Source organism: Berghia stephanieae, chromosome 2 (genome assembly GCF_034508935.2).
Source record: "Berghia stephanieae isolate SIO BIC M18660-M18661 chromosome 2, UCSD_Bste_1.3, whole genome shotgun sequence".
Classification (NCBI taxonomy): domain Eukaryota; kingdom Metazoa; phylum Mollusca; class Gastropoda; order Nudibranchia; family Aeolidiidae; genus Berghia; species Berghia stephanieae.
This window is the reverse complement of record NC_088361.1, coordinates 63,640,898-63,660,021: the sequence shown is the minus strand read 5'-3', so window position 1 is coordinate 63,660,021 and position 19,124 is coordinate 63,640,898. Positions and strand designations below refer to the sequence as shown.

The following is a 19,124-nucleotide window of genomic DNA, read 5'->3' as shown; positions in this document are numbered from 1 at the left end:
CCTTAATAATGTTGGGAACATTATTAAGGATTACGACGACTGAGGACGTGTAAAGAGACACAGATACGAACGTCTCGGCCACAAAAAATGTGAGTGACAATTTGTATTCTATATTAGCTCTAACCATCATTATCGAGCACTTTCGTACCTACGAGTACCCACCAACACTCATAAAATATATATATATATATATATATATATTATATATATATATATATATATATATATATATATATATGGTTGTGTGTATGTATGTATGTATGTATGTATGTATGTTCAAGATGGCGGACAGGTCAGTCGGGTCTCTCGCAGTCTCTAGACCTACCGTCTCTTGTATCCATCATCCGTGGTAGCTGTCCTCGTAAACACAGACAATGTCTAGAAGGAGTATAGGACTTGTGACAAGGGTCAGATTTCTTGCCAAAGAGTGTATCAAAAGTGGTAAAATTCGACTAGACTTCGGACAGAATGGTTACAATGTTGTAAAACGTGTTGTGAATGGCGGAAATAGTATTGTGATTTGTTTGACATTTCTAATTGGCTCCAGTATCAGCATGAACCGACCAGTAATTCTTCTTGGAATAAGTTTATACAACAAGAAGGTATGTTCAGACATACTATATCTACACAACCCATTAAAATTAAACCAACTTTTTGTCACTCCAACCCATCGAAATGGATAAAATTATTTTCAACACTACACAGTGTTTTCATCAAAAACAACACATTCCAAATCCAAAGACCCGATAATGGACAGCCGTTTAGCATTGAATTTCTCCGCTACTGCAAACGAATCTTAACAAAATTCCCAGATGGACCGATGAAAAAAATTATAAAAGACCCGATCAACAATTATGAAGCTCTATTAAAATACATCGAAATAAAAATAATAGATATAAAGTCCTCCATTATGCCCTCCCTTATCCAAAACAACACACAAGAGCATAGGAGGAAAAAGAGGTGACATGACAAGAACTCACAGCAATATTCGTAAACCACCAACGAAAAGCGATTGATATTATTAGAAACGGATGTAAACAAACACACTCAAGTTGTGAGATAGATATCAACACAGTAGAGACTGCCTATAAAGAAAAATGTCAACGAAACAATATAAACATTAGTGACACACCCTGGTCCGATGATGTCACTATCCCCCCTCCCGCATGGACATCATCAACAAGTGAGTTTACAATCGACGAACTCACAAGCTGTGTTAAAAATTACCTAATGAAAAGTCACCCGGGGCAGACGGTGTCACCTATAAATATATAAAACAAAATATAAACAAACTGGCACCAGTTTTTACGGCCATCTTTAACACCTGTTAAAAATATCAAAAAGTCCCCCCAGACTGGAAACACAGTATCATAACACTGGTACCAAAAAAGAATGGGAACAAGGACAACGCCGACGACTAGCGACCTATCGCCTTATTACATCTTCATCATCGTCATCATCATCATCATCATCATCATTATCATCGTCATCAACACTAATATCATTATTACCTCTGGGACATTCTGTGGCAGAGTCTGAAACTTCACTGTTCAAATTAATACTCCAGCTCAAAACATTGTACATTATTTTAGGAAATGGTATTATGTCAATGAATATGTTACCCTTGTTACATTATCATGTATATTTCCTGAAATAAACAATTTTGATATGTATGTATGTATGTATGTATGTATGTATGTATGTATGTATGTATGTATGTATGTATGTATGTATGTATGTATGTATGTATGTATGTATGTATGTATGTATGTATGTATGTATGTATGTATGTATGTATGTATGTATGTATGTATGTATGTATGTATGTATGTATGTATGTATGTATGTATGTATGTATGTATGTATGTATGTATGTATGTATGTATGTATGTATGTATGTATGTATGTATGTATGTATGTATGTATGTATGTATGTATGTATGTATGTATGTATGTATGTATGTATGTATGTATGTATGTATGTATGTATGTATGTATGTATGTATGTATGTATGTATGTATGTATGCATGCATGCATGCATGCATGTATGCATGCATGCATGCATGCATGCATGCATGCATGCATGCATGCATGCATGCATGCATGCATGCATGCATGCATGTATGTATGTATGTATGCATGTAAGTATGTATGTGTGTATGTATGTATGTATGTATGTATGTATGTATGTATGTATGTATGTATGTATGTATGTATGTATGTATGTATGTATGTATGTATGTATGTATGTATGTATGTATGTATGTATGTATGAATGTATGTACGTACGTATGTATGCGTGTATATATCTATATATGAATGTATCTATCCATCCATCCATCCATCCATCCATCCATCCATCTATCTATCTATCTATCTATCTATCTATCTATCTATCTATCTATCTATCTATCTATCTATCTATCTATCTATCTATCTATCTATCTATCTATCTATCTATCTATCTATCTATCTATCTATCTATCTATCTATCTATCTATCTATCTATCTATCTATCTATCTATCTATCTATCTATCTATCTATCTATCTATCTATCTATCTATCTATTCTATCTATCTATCTATCTATCTATCTATCTATCTATCTATCTATCTATCTATCTATCTATCTATCTATATATCTATCTATCTATCTATCATATCTATCTATCTATCTATCTATCTATCTATCTATCTATCTATCTATCTATCTATCTATCTATCTATATCTATCTATCTATCTATCTATCTATCTATCTATCTATCTATCTATCTATCTATCTATCTATCTATCTATCTATCTATCTATCTATCTATCTATCTATCTATCTATCTATCTATCTATCTATCTATCTATCTATCTATCTATCTATCTATCTATCTATCTATCTATCTATCTATCTATCTATCTATCTATCTATCTATCTATCTATCTATCTATCTATCTATCTATCTATCTATCTATCTATCTATCTATCTATCTATCTATCTATCTATCTATCTATCTATCTATCTATCTATCTATCTATCTATCTATCTATCTATCTATCTATCTATCTATCTATCTATCTATCTATCTATCTATCTATCTGCCACCCTCTCCCTCCCCACACCCTCTCCCATATAGACACTCTGATATACAAAAAAATGTATATAATATGCATAAACTATGTCTAATTACCTCTATATAAGCTATATATCTCTCTATCAATCTCTCGCATCTCTGTCTATTTGTCTTATTTTTTTCAATTTTTCATCTTCAATTCTGCACCACGTATATCTGCTATATTTGATGATTTTCCAATAACGGTGTTTGCTCATTCACATCATTTCTTTAGCATCAAGTCCGTGCCTTGTGAAAATATTATCATAATAATACGTTTTTTATGGAGATAATAGATTTGCACATTTAAATAGCGCATGTCCAGGAATTCACGAAGTCTATTACTCTTCACGCAAGGCAAAATTATATTAAACCACATTTTCTTATACTGTCGTACTCTGAAAAACAAAACAAAATACGAATATAAATTTTGGCCAGAAAACTCGTCCTTCAAATATCGATCGATTTAAATGACTCATCTTGGCAAAAACTCTCAAATCTGGGACATCGCGAATTTGCTTTAAGGACTATTAAATAACGTTCTAAAGTCTTGAAAGTTGGAATCAAATTTGCAAACGTAACTTAACGGAGCTAAAAAAAATTTGTAATTTTCAGGAATTTTTCGGAGTTCTGGGCAGGTTTGCTTATGTTTATGAAAGAAATGAGCCCCAATGAAAATTAGATTCTGTGATGACTCAATTTTCTACAACCCTCTATATCCATCTACCTTTCTGCCAACCATTAAAAAACTATTTTCGCATAGCCTTGGTATGTCAATCTGTTCAAAACAGTTGTGATAATATATCGGAGACGATGAGATGACAATGTCATTTCAATATAAAATAGAAATCATCGAATAAGAAAATGGTTTATGCATGACTTGGTAGTGACAGAATAACAAAGATAGGTTTTCGGAATATTTACTTTCTTTTCAAACCTCGAAATGTTTTTCTATCTATGCACGTCGTTCGCCATTACATACGACAGCAGATTTTGACTGTAATAAAATCAACGTTTAAATATTCAATTGGGATCAAAGACCCATCGAGCCAGAGTTCATCACGTTTCTCTACAGTTAAAAGGACAGTAGCAACTGATTTTAACTCTTTGAATGAGACACAATCATTAATTGTCTATCGCAATTACATTCCGCCAAGTTTAATAGACAAAGCTATTTAATCGCAGCAGCTGGTTGGACCAAAACTCTTACAAGTCCTTCACCATCTAAAGTCAAATTCTCATTTACATCTGAATGAGTGAGGGAAAATGTGTGAAAGTTGTCTTACCCAAAAGCACAACTCTTACGCCATTAAAAAAAATCATTGTCGTCCATCATATTTCTTTCAAGCATCAAAATCATTTGGCTTTGTCATAACGCTTGGCATTCTATGCCTGTTGTATCCATTATGTATCTTTCACGCGATGATTAAGAATCAACGCATGCGTAAGATCAATAGTTCAGATTCTAACTTCATTATGGATTAAGGTAAACAGCAACTTTCCAAAGTGTCCTTGTTACAACTCCATAATTGAGAACTGAATCCATATGTCATCAACCTGGAGTTTTATTTCATCACGGAATTGGGGTTTCCCAACCTCCCCCCCCCCCCCACCTACCCATCCTCTTTCTCTCTCTCTCTCTCTCTCTCTCTCTCTCTCTCTCTCTCTCTCTCTATATATATATATATATATATATATATATATATATATATATATATATATATACTTGCTCTGCTCTCTCTTTCTCTCTCATCCACCCTTGCTCCCTCTATCTCTCCATAATCTCTATCCATCTATCAATCAATCAATCAATCAATCTATCTATCTATCTATCTATCTATCTATCTATCTATCTATCTATCTATCTATTTAATCTATCTATCTCGCTATCTATATATCAATCAATCAATCAATCTCGCTGTCTTTCTATCTACCAATCTATAAATCCACCTATCTGTTTCTCTATTTCTTTATGCTTTTTTTTTCTAATTATATTTCTATTATTCTTCATAACTGTTTATCAATATCTCTATCACAATATATATTTTCTTTTCTCTTTCTCCTCCCCCCCCCTCTCTCATATCTCTCTCTCTCTCTCTCTCTCTCTCTCTCTCTCTCTCTCTCTCTCTCTCTCTCTCTCTCTCTCTCTCCCCTTCTGACGCATATTCCTTAAATAAATAGGCATTCAATGTGTATGTTACTTTCTTTTATCCATTCCAAACTAAGGATGGCATTTCATAGCAAAACAGACAGCTATAATATTTGCTCACTCGTAAAATTGCGACAAGAGATTGATTTCGAAATGAAAATGGCTAAACATAATAAATGTCTCATTTCAGAAACAAGAATAATGTAATAGTTTAATAGCTTTGTCAGACCCATGTATTATTTTATTTTCATGTTCACATATCATCAATTCGAAAGTAAAATAGGAAAATTTATTATCCTTTTCAATTTGAAACACCATGACATGGTAAAACATGAAAAATTGATAGTAATAATTATCACTGAGGATAAAAGAACAATCTACTATTTTCGATTTTGAATAAATATCTCATTTATTTCTTCTTTTTTTTTAAGTTTGAAATTCTATTACTTAGCGCAGACTTTTAAAAAATTATGTGTTTGATTTAAATATAGAAACAGAATCGATATGTTTGGTTGCATACTTAACCCGATGTCCCAACTATTTGCTGGTAATGATAGCTTTTTATTGCATTGGTTTATGCTTTCCGCGTATGTTTGCGTTTTAATGATCCTAATATATCGTTTGTTATAAGATTTATCGATCTTTACAAAACCGCATTGTGGAATCAGTCACGCCTTTACCAATGTTTTGTCTATACTTAGGAAAACCTCGTGCGTCAAGGCTTCCCCTACTTTCAGCCAAAATAACCTCGACTTTCTGGATTTGGTTTAAGCCTTTACGAGTGGGATACGATTATACTTTCCCCAACACCATTTTGAGGTTTTCACCGTAGAGGTGAAGTACCAGCAATGCTACTCTTTCTGTGAAATCGGCGAGGACTGCAGTATTATCCGAGAAATGATAATTTGAGAGAAAACCAATCTCGCCGTTTACGGGTTAAGACCGATTTGTATCAACCACCTATTTTTGACAATTTACCCTTGAGAGTGAAAATGAAAAAAAAAAAAGAAGTTGGGATAATATACACGTGCTTCCCAGAACTACTTTTATAGCTAATTATATGTCGCTCTGTAACTAAGATAATCAGAGGACATGTGAAAGAGCGAACCAATAATTTTCGAATGTCGCACTGTTTTCTACAAAAAAGTAATAAATAAAAATGAATATAACCCCTTCAAAAAAGAACAAAATACCAAACACGGAACGTTTCGGGATCAACGGGGATTACGAAATATTTAGTCGTCGATCTGCTTTTTTAGTAATGTGTTAGGTTCTTTTATTGTTCTTGTTTTTTTGTTGTTGGCTGAAGAAGGGGGTTGAGCTTGAAACGTCTCGTGTTTGGTATTTTGTTATTTTTTAAAGCTGTTAAATTCATTTTTGTTTATTATCTTTTTCAGTCGACAGCTTCTGGCAGCTTAGTATCATTGTTTTCTACGTGTCATGAAATGAAATGTTTTTGTTTCTCATTTCTCCAACGTTACTGTTAATTTTGATTTTTTATTATTATTATTATTATTATTGTTATTATTATTATTATTATTATTATTATTATTATTATTATTATTATTATTATTATTATTATTATTATTATTATTATTATTATTATTATTATTAATATTATTATTATTATTAATATTCTTATCTTTATTATTATTATCACCAACATTCTTATTATCGGTATTAGTATCATGATTATTACTATTACCATCATCTTCAACATTATAATTATTCGTAGCGAATAACATCATAATGGTGACGAGCACTGCGTTTTTATTCTGGTAGCTATTAGTGACTAAACTATTTCCTTTTGCGGCTATGTGGTCTAATGGTATGACACTCGCTTACGGATTGGAAGGTATGGGTTCGAGCCTCGCTCGGCGCATAGTTGAGTCCTTGGAAAAGGCTCCTTACGCACATTCCCCCACCGTACTCAGCTGTAAAATGAGTGCCTGGCCGTTAACAGCGTTGTCTTTGTCCGAAAAAAATTGCTATATCGCCTAACAAGCGTCATGTCTCGTTCTACATGTTAAGTGTTGCTGTTGGCTAGGGACCCCTTGTAAAGCGCTTTGAGCTTGTAAAGCGCTTTGAGCACCTTTAGTCTATATTGCGCCATATAAAAGCTCAAGTTTTAAAAGTTTCATAGCATTTCAGATAGTCCCTTGAATTAAACATCTTGCCCAAGTTGTTTTTTGGGGGGGTTTTTCGTAATCACTCCATTTCATAGACTTATCCGACTGCATGCAGATTTTATTTACCGAATGAGTTAGGCAGGAAGATGAGTGAATGGTGCGTCGTAAAGGCTTAGAAATTAGGCGAATAAGAACAAACGTCTGATATACAAAAATGGTTTGAATCAAATTGAAAGTGTAAAACCATTCTTCCGAAGGACTGGATACGTACCGTGTGTAATCGATCTTCTGGTTTCAAAGTGATGGCATTTTCTTTTTTTGTCTAAATATATGCTGTTCGTCAATAAAGATCATCTATCCTCGTCCTCTCAAGTCCTGAAATCCTCACAATCTGCTTATACACTCTAAAATAGTTATCTCACCAATGGCTCAAAATTTAACCTATTCATTATTAGCCCTTCGAAGGACTGGTTACATAAAAACTTCCAATGAGTTTGGAACCGGAAGAGTAACGGATGTGACGTCCAGACTTCTCTGCCCTTTTGGCAATTATGAGCGAGACGGCAGAGCAGATAATTAATTGCACTTATATCAGGATAAATTGGGTTTGAGTTTGAGCCACACCTTCAATATATCGCTTTTTTCGTTGAGAAAGAAACTTTGCATCCATTACTCATTTCCTGGCGTTGCAATGCGGCCAATGGCTGAGCTATCTTAATCTTTTCTCCCTAAAAAGACATGCACCCGGGAAAAGTCATTTACTCATTATTTTTTATTTACACTCATAGTGAGTAACCACTCACAGTAGAGCCGAGCAGGACACTGAATCGCCTTGATGCTTTGATAGTAAACACCGCTGGTGTTTTCATGTCCTGGCAATCCAAATAAACACAACATTCTATTTCACGCGACACAAGTCTTCTCTGGGACATTTTTAACCAGTTGACTGTAGTAACTCCAGAGAGAGTATACGCGTATTTACAAATTTGGCCTTCAAATATCGATCGATTAAAATGACCCTCAACTTTGCGAAGTCCCAGATTTGATAGTTTTTGCCAAGACGAGGGTCAATATAATCGATCGATATTTGAAAGACGAGTTTTCTGTCCAAATTTTTAAATACGCGTCTTTCTGAAGTACGGCGGTTAACTGCAACCTATGTTTAATAACTGTATACACGTGGTAATAGAGTTTCTTTAAAACCGTAGGATCCGTGAAGGTCGTATTTATCTCAGAATCGACTGGAATAATTGCTTGATACTCTTTGGACTGGACGCTGCACAATGGCAAAGCATTCTTAATCAGGTCTAAATTAAACCCAACTACCCATTCTGTTTTCTGCTGTTAGGGATTTTCGGGTGGGGATAATAAAATATAGTTCTTTTGAAATGTAGAACTGAATAGGATTCGTTTGTTAGCGTCCGACAGTAGTCTCCGTTCAATTGAGGAACAAGGCCATAATGGTGGGAAGTAATTTTTTAAAATGTTTCACAGACGTGTTTTTTTATTCACAGCTGAACGTTTTTGAGTAGATTACCATCAGTAGTTTAAAAATCTGAAAAGTGTGTATAACTTTTTTGTTTTAGATTTTACAATTTGTAATTGAATTGTTTTTATCTTACACCAGTACCTGCTCCTCAAACTGTTTCTTTGATATCTCCAGCAATAGTTTTATCATTGATCGTGTGTAAAATAATGATTTTGGAATGCTCCGTGTGTTATACTTTTATAATTAACTCTCCGAGCCGTTTGTGTTTACTTTGAAATTTAATTTAATTCAATTTTCATTTTTAAGCACTTGATCATGGCAAATTGTAAAATATGAAGAAGAAAAAAGTCAAATCAAACAATACGAAGTTGGAGATTGAATACCTTTCTTTTGTTAAAACCTCGTAAGCTACACACACAAGATACTTAATATATGATAGATTGATGGTGATCACAATTGAACAATTGCGATGATGATAATGATGATGATGATGATGCTGGCGATGGTGATGATGATGATGTTGATGATGATGATGATGATGATGATGATGATGATGATGATGATGATGATGATGATGATGATGATGATGACGATGGTGATGATGATGATGATTTTTTTTTTCAACGTGTTCAGAGCTATGCACACCTCTTATCTAATACTAAAGTAAAATTCTATTTCATATCAAGGACAGTGAAATTACGATTGTCAATTCTCGCAAGGTCCGAGGTTCGAGAATTTTTGCCAAGATGAGGGTCATTTAAATCCGTCGATATTTGAAGGGCCAATTTTTTTAATGCGTGTCTTTCCTGAGTACAGCAGTTAACGGGTTAGATAAACAATCTGGTAAAAAAGGGAGGCTATGTATTATGTATTGGGGAGTCTGATGTATACAAACTCCGTTGTTGACAGTGATAAATCAAGAGTGATCTTTAAAGGATTATTATAGGACTGCATCACAACTAAATGACCCCTTTCATGTCACACAAGACAAGAAAAGAAATACTTTGGTACAGACTGAAATAATCCTGCAAATTGATACCAGTTAAGCTCAATCATAATATTATGTGACAGTGATCCAAGAGAAAGGATGAAGAAACTATTATAAACTTGGAAATATAGACATTCAAAAACTAAACATATTTGATTTGTATCGATCATTTCATATCAAAACAAAAACACTCTGTTATTGAGTTTTCCAAGTTTAATGAATTCTTATGTTGAAATAACTTTTTTTCCTCTTGCATTTTACGTCAGGCTTGGTGAGATTATGATAACTATATTTCTATATTTCCTGAATCTATATTTGTGACTCACCTCCTCTAAATGGTATGTATTATGTCGGGATAATAGGCTTCAAAAGTCGTGACATCACTTCCCTCGTAATGACGCGTAGTAACTTAGTAACTGGTTCGTAACTATCGGAACAACGGCGGAAATACTTCTCCGACGAGCATCAAAGTGTATCCAGAGGAGAAAAACATAACAAATCTGATTATGTTTGACTTTTTATACATTCTGATGATATACTAGTGGCGATGATACCATTAAATCTAGTTATTAATAATAATACTATTAAAGCTAGTTCTAGAAATCTTGGGGTGTTTTTATATCAAGGGTTATCCATGGAAGTCATGTACAAAAGTTGTCAAAGTTGTAACCATCACATTAGAAACATTGGGAGAATCAGACATTATATCTACTATTGATGAGGATATTATTACAAAGATGGGTAGAAGCTCATTTATTACTTTCAGATTAGATTATTATTATGCCCTTCTCATTGACCGTCAAAGCAAATTAATTGATCAACTACAAAACATTCAAAACAAAACGTTCATTATTCATATATGACTTAAAATATAATTTCATCCTCCAAAAGCATTTGACAAGTGAGGCAAAAGACAATTCACTGAGCCAACATGTGTCAGCCACATATATATATATATATATATATATATATATATATATATATATATAATCAACCACTATAAAATTTATCGAAAATACGCTATTTTTATACTTTATGGAAGCATAAACAGAAAGTATTCATATACTCAAATTTTCCCTATCTGTTAACAACATTTCAAAGAAATATATCTAAGGAATGTCAAGTTATTAAAAAAATAGTAGAAAATACTTTCTTTTGGTGGTCGCCGCTATGTAATTCGACCCCCGATATCGACAGCTCTTTTCTCCTTTGAGTAAGAAATCTAGACCTTATTGCTCACTATGCGGTAGTGTACTGCGGCCAACACTTTAGTATTCTCGGCCTATGTTGGAGAAAGTCCTAAAGACGATTTTTATCATGGACAAATAAAGGGAATTTATTTATTTATCTTTAGAATTCCTTACCAAGGACAAAGCTAATCAAAGAACACATATCTCACAACCACAAACTAAATGTAACAATAATATACTCACACACTCTTTTCATAAACTTTTGTTTACTTTGTTTTCTTCGTATACCTTTTTAAAAGAGAATATGGACAACGTTTTAGTTGCCTGCGACCTTTCCCCATGAATATTCCATCTTGGAATGTACTAATTCTAGTAAATTTATTTTCAACTTTTGCAAATACCGAACGTCTGAAAAGTTGCATTGATTTTGACATCGGCTTGAAGTTTCTCAAACGTGTGAGTAACCATCCAGTACAATTACTGATTTTTATGTGAATGCAATCAGATGCAAGGGATGAATTTGGATTAAGGCTATTTTGGGTGTGCAATTTTAGTCCTCTGTCTCCTAATATTAAATAATAACAAGAAATGAAGTGAGAAAGAAAGTGCCAAAAGACAACAGAGAATAAAAACTTTGCGGTGGCGATGGGGGCTCGAACCCGCGACCTAACTGGTACGACAACTCCGCCTGGCCGAGGAGATCGTGACTCTACCGTATGAGCTATCCACGACCCCAAAAAGTCGCTTCAATTTCTAGTCTATCGAGAGCCACTACTCCGGCCAGGCGGAGTTGTCGTACCAGTAAGGTCGCAGGTTCGAGCCCCCATCGCCGCCGCGAAGTTTATATTCTCTGTTGTCTTCTGGCACTTTCCTACTCACTTCATTTCTTGTTATTATCAACATAAGTGCCTGCTCCACCCTCTTTTCTAATGATAAATAGGAAAAATCTAAAAAGAGTCCAATTAGATTTGAAGTACATAAAACAATTAATCCTATTGTTTTCATTCCGATGGTTAAAAGTTTAGTTATCAACACGGCTATATAAGATCCAGGGGGGAAAAGTCTGCAAAAGACCAGAAGACTTGTGGTTCTCGTGTCAAAGTCCGATGTCGTAGCAACATAAACAAAAAATGACTGAACCACATTTACTTTATAAACATCCAAGGTAGACAAGGACAAGAATGCAAATCCCTAAATCAACTCAAAAGCGAATAGAACGCTATTTTTATCACCATCTTAGTTATTGATTCTTTCCACTGTTACTTATCAACCACTTTTTATAGTTTGAAGTCTATCACATTAAACTTAAATTTTGTTTTATCAGCGGCAAAAAGTCGTAAGTTGATATCTTTCTTCCTATTTTTCAGATTTTTCAATTCTAAAGGTATAAAATATATCATTTTAGTCCTATAGTTCTAGATCATAAAATGAGAGGAAGCAAATTGGAATGAGAAAATTGAAACCAGAACAAGAGGGAGGGCCAAATTAAAGATAATGAATCTCCAAAGATTTTCTATATAAAATGAACCTTCATATTTTGAAGATCTATAACACAATAATAAAAATAAGAATTTCTTCCCATTTTATTGAACTGAAAATTATAGTTCCTTTTTATATAGAAGGAACGAAGTTGACGCCACTTAGCTCTTTGTTATTGTTTTTTTATACAGCCATTTGGCTGATTAGTTCCCACTAAATTATACCAAAAATATATAAAGGTTACACATAATTTTGTGTGATGGTAATTTTATGTGGCTGGCGATGTTGTGAGTATTTTATCTAACGAAAAAGAGATAAATATAGATTATCATCAACTGATTAAAGATGATCAAAAACTATCGAATTCTCATGTTTGAGATTTTTTGTCAAGTTAGGAGCAATGCGAATTTCTCGATAAATAAAACACATTTTTTTCTGATCAAAAGGAAATAAACGCAGTTACATAAATGGTGACAATGGTTTGACTTTAGTTTGATTTAATAATAAAAAAGAGATAGATACCTACTTGTTTAAGTAGTTAACTACCGTACTTTGGAAAAGATCAAACTCGTCCTTCAAATATCGATCGCCTGCGAAGTATCAGGTTTGGTGAGGGTCATTTAAATCGATCGATATTTGAAGGACACGTTTTCAGGCCAAATTTTTAAATAAAAGTTTTTCCAGAGTACGGTAGCTAACTGGTTAAAAGACCAGTGATATGTATTCGTATAAAGTTTTGGAGATATGCGTATATAGATAGGGCGTAGGCAGGGTAGATTATTCTGCATGGGAGTGGGATGAGTGTATGTGCGGCTATGTAGTCTTGTGGTATGACACTCGCTTTGTGATTGGAAGGTCCTGGTTCGAGCCTCGCTCGGCGCATAGATGAGTTTTTGGAAAAGGCTCTTTACTCACATTCTCTCACCGTGCTCAGGTGTAAAATGAGTACCTGGCCGTTAACAGTGCTGTCTGTCCGAAAAAAATGTAATATCGCCTAACAAGCCTCATGACCCGTCCTAAATGTTAAGTGTTGCTGTTGACCAGGGACCCCTTGCAAAGCGTTTTGAGCACGTTTAGTGGATATTGCGCTATATAAAAGCTCAATTTGATCTTATGTGAAGAAAATAAAAAAAATGTTCAATCTTTCAGAGTTGCAAACAAAGATCTCCCAAGTTGAACATTTTTATTCATGTCTTTATTGACATTGGGATGCTATAGGTTGTCTTTTAATTAACAGTTGAACACTCCACCATATACAATATCAATATCCCAACCTTGGTCTGATCGTTCATTTACCCAACGACACAAACATGTGGACATTCATAACCACCATTTCTAGTTTTTTTAATCAGCATTCTATTTGGTCAGCCAAAGTATGAATAAATAGGAGATCAAAATGCACATCACGATCATTGAAATGGATGAATCGTCTTTCAGAATTGGTTATAGTGAGACCATCAGATTTTAAACAATCAACAAAATATTGACGACTAAGGTTTGATTTTTGTTTCAATGTGGAGAAATAAGTAAAGCATACGTGTAACATTTAAATACTCATATTATTGCCTCTGCTTTAATCATTAATTTACGTCTGTAGATTATTCTTTATAACAATTCAACAACGAGATATGGACTTAAATTTTACTGGACAATGCTGCCGTTGTTTTTAAAAACATAGTATATGCAATGTTAATCAAATAGCACATACTGTGTTCTTCTTAAAACGGCAGAACGTGTGTGTCAACAGTAAATAGACCTAAAAAAGTAAAGATCCCTAAACAATTCTAAAAAAGGCACGTCAATAATAACTTTACTTTGGGCAGACTGATTCTCATTCGCCGTCTTAAGTAAAGAGCAAACTTTTTGGAAAATCAAAGCCCTGAATGAGTAACTTTTTTTTTTTTTAAATTAGAAATAGCTAAAATCAGTTAACTGTCGTACTCTGGAAAGACACGTGGATATAAACATTTGGCCCTCGCATGGTCCCAGGTTTGAGAGTTTTTACCAAGATGAGGATCATTTAAATCCATCGATGTCTGAAGGATTACGGCAGTTAACTGGTTAAAATAGAATATTGCATAATGAAAATGTAAATGTTAGGATATACTGGAATCCACAATACCCTTCGAACCAGGACACAAAATGCAAATAGGAGTAGACGTCTATATTACATAAATTAAATTCTATCAGCTAAAAGCATCATAATTGAATAACCGATAATAGAAATAAATATCTTGTAAATATATAGTCGCCTATTTTGAGTTGGAGGTTAGAGGGATCATTGGATACAATGACTCAGTTGTACATATTACCTTTTCTACTGTCTTCCTTCTGGACAAAATATTGATATGCCCTGAGTTTATTAAAATGAGATGGAATATTATTTTATTTATTGAATCATATGGGAAGCATACAATTTGTTACTTGAAATTTAAATTCCAAGAATGTAAAGTTAAAAGAAAAATAATTTTAAAATTATTGGAAGACAACATTGTTACATGCTTTAAGCTAAAGATAATGTGATAATAGCACGTTGGTGTTTGTGTTAAAATTGTGCGGCTATGTGATCTTCGGATCAGAAGGTCTTGGGTTCGAGTCCCGCTCTAAGCGGCGCGTAGTTGAGTCATTCGAAAAGGCTTTTTGTGGGTTTTTTTTTGTTTGTTTTTAAGGGTTTTACGGCGCTGCATCACAATAAGGTTATATCAGCGCCAGTGTAAAAGGCTCTTTAATCAAATTATCTCGCTGTACTCAGATATAAAATGAGTAACAGCTTTGTCCGAGAAAAATTGTAGTATCGCCTAACAGGCGTCATGTCTCCCCCTACATATTAAATGGTGCTATCGGCTAGCCATCTCTTGTAAAGCGCATTGAACAGGTTTAGTGGATATTGCTCTATATAAAAGCTCAAGTTTGGATATTTTATTAACGCTAACGGCACGTTTTGATCGGACGATGAAGTTCCCAAGTTTAGCTCCTTATCTAATACTCGTATATTGGTAAAAAAAAAAAAGATATAGGGTGAAACGAGTTGAAGTCGCCGAGTTTAATAATGTAAACAAATCGTTTGAAATAACAGGTTAACACTTTTGACTCCCAAAGGCAAAACGACCTAGACGTCCATAATTACACTTTAAATGAAACTGAAACTGAAAATAAACTGAGGCTTTAGTTTACACTCTCCGCGGGTTTAACAAGTGTACATAAACATCAGTTGTGTCGTGGAGTTTAGTTCTTTCGATGACATAATATTATCGATGTCGTTTGGAATAGTGCAATTTTGACATTGTATTAAACAAATCTAAATTTTGTCAGATACGTTCCTGTGCCTTAGGACGGAATGATTTGATAGGAGAATGGCGTTGAGAGTCCAGTGGGTTACTTTGTATTCAATTTGTGTGGTTGCATCACTATAACATACACCATTAAAAACCATCATAAATGAAGCTCCCAGAACATCATGACTCAAATCCAGAAAGCCCTCAGAACCTAAAGACTACAATGTTGGGGAAGCCTGGAGGGAGTATTGGACAAACACCGTGCCCGAGGGAGGTTGGGTAATCAAAGACCCAACGAAATTTATGCCAGGCTTCAGGAATGTGGGTCGCCTCAAACCGACTACTGACAGGTCACGACAGGACAGCTGTAAACATGCATCGATGGGATCTGAGGGAGTGAGTCGACTGTCCCACTGTTGGGGAACGCCAGAAACAGCAGGCAATATAATCTTACACTGCCCTGTGACGAGATTGGGTTTGAAGGCTGTCCTCAACTGCGGTGACGAATGTAATGCTTGTCTGGAGACTTCCAGTGTGGAGATGTAGTCATACGCTAAAACTACTATAATAATAATTAATGGCATTTATTATAACATATAATAATTACTCTAATTGAATAACGCATGTGACTATCCACACATAGAAATCAATGGTAGACGAGCCAATGTGAACATTACCTTGTCGTAAAAACTACATTGTCTACGTGGTATTTTATTTCTACCATCTCAAGAATGGAACAAAACGAGAGGTATTTTCTTGCTAATAAACAAAAATAGGATTATTGATTTTAAACACAATTTATTTGTTTCAATTGTCTAACATGTATCATCATTTATTTCGTGGAGATATCAACATAGGCGATATCATTCCATCACCGGCGCAGTGAACAATAACACAAAAAAAAACCCCGCAGAAATCTTTTTGAAAATCCAGATCTAGGTCTCAGGTTGAATCCCCGTTTTGGCACTTTAAAAAGGTAGAAAGGCGTCTATGAGTCATGACTTATGTGTGGTTCCCTTAGGGTATAAGAAGTAAAGGACCGAAACACTTGTTCAGGAGTGGGGAAGCGGGGGTGGGGTGGGGGTTCATCTCTGAAGAATATCTGCTTTAACTCTGTAACAAATAATGTAAATAAAATAGAATATAACAGCTTCGAAAAAGAACAAAATAAAGTTCCTTTTCTTTCGGACAGCCGTGCCAAATATCTCTCTGTCGTCGGTCTGGATTTTAAGTGATGTATTATAGTTTTGTTTTACTTATTTCATTTTCTGTTTGTTATTTGTTGAAGAAAGGATTTGAGTCCGAGACGTTCAATGTATAGTCTTTTGTTCTTAGTATCACTTTGCTGTAGGTCCGACCGAGTTCCTTATCCCCACAACAGTTCAATTTTGAATTTTACATCCATACAAAACTCGTCGATCTTCTTGGGATAATATTCGTAATTTTTATTAGACTCTATATCGCTTTTCCAATCAATATCCGACAAATTTGCATCTCTATCTGGTCATAATGATGTTTGAATTTGTTTATTTGAAAACAGTTAGACTACAAAAAAATATTAAAAGATAAAAAATAATAAAATAAACCTACATAATTTGGTTCCATAGAAGAACATTATTTTCATGAGTTGTTTTCCACAACATTCCACAATGCAGCTACTCTAATAGAACGGGGGAAATATTCTATGTGAATTTGGAGGACAGAGTTTCATTCCATTCACTATTATTGCAGCTTCAATGTTTAAGGTAAAAAGGACTCAGTGTATGAATATAACAACTTCGAAAACGAACGAAATACCAAATCATAGAACGTTTCAGGCTCAAAACCCTTCTTTAGTCAATAACGGAAATAATAAAAAAGATTAATACATTTCTTAAAATCCAGACAAACGGCCGATTCTTTTATTTGCAGACAACCATGCAAAATATTTCTCATCAGTCTGTCTGTGAAAGGATTGTGAAAAAAAGTAAAAGAACAGTTTACTTAGACTAGTTATGGTTATATCTTTAGTATGGAAATGAACCATAATACATCATTGCATGGTTAAAGGTTGAGAGGAGTAAACCATTTTAGTGGCTTTGATAGGAACACGTAATGAGAACAATGTTTTTAAGATCATCAACCAATGTATACTTTTCACGATATTGAACATATCAGTGGTGATAGGAAAATTACAGTTTGTGGAAATAGGTGGGAGGATGAGAGAAGATCATAAAATGTGAGACATTTCCACCTCAAAATTGGAAGAAGGGATAATGCTAGCAATTGTGTGGCTATGTGGTCTTGTGGTGCGACATTCGCCTTCGGATCGAAAATGTCCTGGGTTCGAGCCCCGCTCTGAGCGGCTCATAGTTGAATCCTTGAAAAAGGCTGTCATTTTCTCACCGTACTCATGTGTAAAATAAGTACATGGCTGTTAACAGCATTGTCTCTATCGGGAAAGTGTAATATTGCCTAACAGGCGTCATGTCTCGTCCTACATATTCGGCGTTGCTGTTGTAAAGCGCTTTGAGCACTTTAAGTGCATATAACGCGATTAAAATAACCCAACTGCTCAACACCATCTTTGACTATAATATTATGAACTAGGAAACAATCTGCTCTAATAACTCTTAGCAGTAACAAGCTATTGATTTTAATATTATATTTACCTATTTTCCCATATTCTTCGTTTATTACTTTCCATTATAGATCCAGGATTCCCTAGGCTGCCCAGTCATTATCACCAGTTCTTTCTGTTTTGTTGAATTATATTTTTGTAAATTATCAAGCAGATACGTGTTTGGCCATGTGGTCAGTAAGTTGAAACACTTAAACAAACAAACGATTAAGATGTTTATAACGCACCTGTAAGCAAACATAACAACAACATCAACAACAGCAATAATAATAATAATAATAATAATAATAATAATAATAATAATAATAGTAATAATAATAATAATAATGATAATAATAATAATAATAATAATAATAATAATAATAATAATAATAATAATAATAATAATAATAATAATAATGATGATGGCAGCAACGACGAACACAACGATGAAGGATGATTGTGTAAATTGTCTTATTAGATATAAGTGATAAAAATGAAAAAAAAAAGACTTTAACATTTGTTATGGATTCTAATGCTACCTAAGAAGATGATCATGACAACATTGGTTCTGAAAATCATTATCATAATGAGTACTAATATAAGAACATAATATAGTGACGATAATGAAGCTAATAATGGTGAAGATAAAATAGATGGTGATTATGGGGAATACTTCGCCAAGTCCCAGGTTTGAGAGTTTTTGCCAAGTTGAAGGTCTT

The 19,124-nt window shown here is 34.1% G+C and overlaps 1 protein-coding gene across 1 annotated transcript in view; it reads left to right on the top strand.

The window, feature by feature from the left end:
- The window catches only part of LOC144963700 (cerebrin prohormone-like), a 53,334-nt gene that overhangs the window by 8,561 nt on the left and 25,649 nt on the right, over positions 1 to 19,124 (top strand). The gene's annotated exons all lie outside the window — the stretch shown is intronic.